The sequence below is a fragment of the Brassica napus genome, chromosome C3, assembly GCF_020379485.1.
Source record: "Brassica napus cultivar Da-Ae chromosome C3, Da-Ae, whole genome shotgun sequence".
Classification (NCBI taxonomy): domain Eukaryota; kingdom Viridiplantae; phylum Streptophyta; class Magnoliopsida; order Brassicales; family Brassicaceae; genus Brassica; species Brassica napus.
The window spans coordinates 16,360,827-16,365,188 of NC_063446.1; the positions used below are offsets into that span (position 1 = coordinate 16,360,827).

General features: G+C 34.9%; 1 long non-coding RNA gene across 1 annotated transcript; it reads left to right on the top strand.

The window, feature by feature from the left end:
- The first annotated feature begins 2,512 nt into the window (after positions 1-2,512).
- Positions 2,513-3,925, top strand: LOC125584375. Its single transcript, XR_007321308.1, has 3 exons — positions 2,513-2,853; positions 2,942-3,039; positions 3,155-3,925. It is a non-coding gene; the product is annotated as an uncharacterized LOC125584375 (long non-coding RNA).
- Positions 3,926-4,362: the final 437 nt, after the last annotated feature.

The window sequence follows — 4,362 nt, forward strand, 5'->3', positions numbered from 1 at the left end:
GTCAGACCCCCATCTGCGCGGCTGAGAAATGGAAACATAAAAACTTTTTCTAAAAAAGAGAGCTCAAATTCTATTCTTCTTTTAGACTGAGAATTGGTGACCTTTCATGTGTTACACATTTGTAGTTGAACGTGAATCCATGTGTGTTGTTCATTTGTTACTGCTCCACACATTAGATTATGTTTAGGGTGAGTAAAAAGAACCTATGTTAAGTTTATTTAACATTAATCTTGAAGCTTGGCGCCATAATGTCTAATGTTCAGAATGAAAATAGAAAATAGTCAAACCAAGAAAAACGGCCAGAAAATTGAGACAAAAAAAACCTGGAAAATGCTTCTTTTTTTGTGTATAATGATTGTATAGACACGGACGAGAATTCTTTCTTGTCTGTACTTCTGCTTCAGTCGGACTCAACTGCGCCGCTGGGAAACATAAAAACTTAGAAAAAAAACCTTAAATACTCTTCTTATTTTAAATTGAGAATTGGTGACCTTTCATGTGTTCTATAAGTGCTGGAATTTTTAACCGAACAGAAATTCGGTTAGTTCGGTGAGAAGTTTGGTTCGATTCGGCTATAAAAAAACTTCGGTTTTAGGTTCTGTTCGATAATCGGTTAGTTCTGTTTTTTTTTTAAAAACCGTTAACTAAATTTCAAACAAAATTAACCGAATTAGCCAAATTTTCAACCGAAATTACCTAAAATTTTGAACTGAACTAACCGAATGAACCAAAATTTTGACCTGAATTAACTAGACTAGCCGAAATTATCCAGATTTAACCGACTTTATCCAAAATTTTAACCGAAATACAATCGAAACCAAAAATTTCGGTTAATTTCAGTAATTTTTTAAAACCAAACTACTTAAGAATCAAACCGAACCGAACCAAACTTTTTTACGGTTCAATACAGCAAAATTTTAGTCGAACCGAACAACCCGAAACATGCATGCCTAATTCTATATTTGTAGCTGAATCCATGTGTGTTGTTCATTTGTTACTGTTAGTGCACATTAGATGATGTTTAGGGTGAGGATAAAGAACCTATGTTAAGTTTAGTTAACACTAATCTTTAAGCGTGGCGCCATAAATTTAGTAGAGCCCAAAATATATAAAATAGCCTAACCCAACCCAAAGATAAAAAGCTCACATGCAAGAAACTGAATGTAGAAAAATGGTGAAGAGGATAACAAGAAAATTGTTTCTTTAAATAAAAAAGAGCGAATATTTATCTTTGGCAAGTTGGTAATGGGGGGAATCAACATGTAGTCCTATGTTTTCTTCTCACCGAAAGCTCTGAATCTTTACTCTTTTTGATCGCACCAAATATTTCAATCATCAACAAGAGTCATATTGGATTACAAATTGACAGGTTCTTCCTTCTTTCTTTTTGCTAAAACTATAACAACTTGTTTGATTTTCCCATCATTTTTGCTGTTATCTGATTTGGTTAGTTTTAACGTTTATGGAATACTTGACCATATGTTGTCCCAAAAAAAAAAAAAAAAAAAAGGAATACTGACCATATATATATATTGTATTATGACAATGCAATCTTTAAACAAAAAAAAAAGACAATGCAATCATTGTAACCAAAACTTGATTATTAACCTTAACGCGGGCATTGCCATCAAGAAACACACGCACACGCATATATAAAAGTATAAAACCCACAAAAAGGATATTTGGGGTGAGAGTGCGTCAGTATTTTCACCGATTAAACATTAAAGTATTAAACCGACAAAAAGGTGAAATTAATATTATAATAAATCAGTTTTTGCTCACTCCTCAGCGCGCCACGTCATCGTTTTGTGAACCCCATTTTTAAAAAGTGTAAAAAAGTGTCAAGCTCATGGTTCAAACCCGGGTTATTGAGATATAAACACCAACATTTATACCACTAAGCTAACTGATACCTTTGTACATTGATGGCCGAACCTAATATATATTTATGAAGATCGGAAGCCCTTGCTTCTTCGGCTTCCTCTGTGGGTCGGTCCTACAAGTGTGTTATGGATTTCTTTTTTAAATGGGATTCATCACGTTATATGAAAAAAAACTTAAGTTTGCAACAATTATGGTTTTCCTATATTGTAAACTGTTGTAGTTTAATATGAGTTCTTTTCATCGTTGTCTCAAACAAGTCTGAGTTACAGAGTTGCGCCGTGTGTATGTTCGTAATCTATTTTTTCACCGGTGAACTCTTCATGTCTCCATCTTAAATCGCTTGATCATAAATGTTTCTGATTTGTAGCCCCTCTGTAAACTATATATATATGATTCTCATCTTTTGATGAACTCAATCTGCATCTCCACAAAACTCATTGATTCCTCTTAGCTTTAACCATCTTCTAGAAAATGTTTCTCTCTGCCTCTCCAGTTCGTCAAACCGGCGTCCTGGCGTCCGTCACTCAACCTTCGAGTCTCTCCGTCTTGGACTTAGTAGTCAGAGCATAGCTTATGGCTTCCTCCGCTTCTGGGATTCCCTGAACTTCAAGAAAGACAGAGAGTTTGTGGGAATCACGGTTTTTTTCCTCGATGAAAAGGTAAGTTAATCTTCGATCTATCACACTTATTTAACATAATTGTTTTAATTTATTTCCTGATTCATTGTTGGATAATACTATTTGCAGATTCCGTGATTCATGGGTTTACTCCCGTCGGACGTGCTAATCATTACATGCCATCTTTGAAAGCTGATTTCATTGTGAAAGTCGATCGTTTTGAGGTTGCTAGGTGCTCCAAGTGATTGCGAACACAAACCTAGAAATTGGTAAACATAGCATATTTGGCAGCTCCAAGCAAGATTACAATCAGGCAAATTCAAGTGGAATGACATACCAACAACTGAAACTGGTAATTAGTCAACAACTTATCCCATATTTTCCTTATCTGAAAAAATCTACTGTGTTTCTGATCTATTTTTTCATCTACGCAACTTTAGCCTCTGTCATGGATAGCTCTCTCCCAAGAATTGCATTGACTATGGTTTCTGGGAAGAAAAAGATCTTGCTCCTGAAAAAAGACCGTGACAACCCTGTTGTAAGATTTTAGTTTGTGCAGAACAAAAAACCTTGATTTATTTTCTATTTAGTATAGTGATAGTTGTTGACAATCATTAGTTATTTGTCAATATGTTTTTTATGCGGCATTTCAGAACTCTCCATTCCAAGCGGAACAGCAGATGGAAGCTAATTTTTCTGGAAGCTCCTCGACTTCAAGACAGAATCAGAAGATAGATGTTGGTGGGAGAGGTTAATCAAGGGAATACTTCAGAGAAGTGAGACAGCCTAGCCAGACTTCATCTTTTGTACAGCCTGAGCAGAGAGTGGAACCCACAAAACACGAGAGAAGAAAAAACAAAACACGAAATTAACATATTCAGATCTTCTCTCTTGCATGTCTAACATCTGGCGCCGACGAAACTCAACACCCACGGCAGAAGAAGCTGATGCAAGTAAACCTCTCATCAATCATGCTTAAAATCAATCTACGCTTTTCAATCTCACAAACTAAGAAACAATTTTACCTACATGAATCGGGAAATTAGTGCCCACATTCCCGACATAGAGAAAAAATGAGTTGAAGTCCTAACAGTTTTTTCAGTATTAGACTAAACCACAGATTCAAGGCCTAGTTATTTTGAAACCCTAACATTTTAAATCCAATTTTATTATATTTTTCCATGTATTATTTGATTTATATACAAACAACTACCTAAGTAAACACTAACAAGTTCCATCACCCTCAACTTTGAACATATAAGATATAAAAATTTCAACATATGACTTCGTCGTTCATTCTTATATCAAACTCATCAACCTATGTAATATCCAAAGTCCCATCAATCACATTATAGACAAAAAAACAATAAAATCTCGTAAACAAAACTATACAATACAGTAAACAAAACTATACAATACAGTAAACAAAACTATACAATACACCTATAATATAGTCGACCCCGCGCTTGCGCGGGGACTATGCACCTAGTTAATAATAATGTTTCGGATCGTATTCGAGAACAACTAATTATCAACTGTTAAATGACGATAAAGTCCAAAGATTCACTCATAAACTTGCTATAAAAAGCGAAGCAGATTTCAAACATTTTACAAAACTCAAACCAAACAAAACATTTACCGAGCAAAGCTTTATAGAGAAGAATGTTATATTGAATTGATAAAGAACGTGAAGTACAAGAGCTGTATATATACGAAGTAGAGTAAACCCTTAGACATTGATTCCAATATATACGAGAATATGTAGTTGACATAGTCAGAGATATAAGAATATCTTTATACGCCCCCTCAAGATGAACGACCAGTAGAGAGTCCCATCTTGGACGAGTTGATAGCCAGTGTG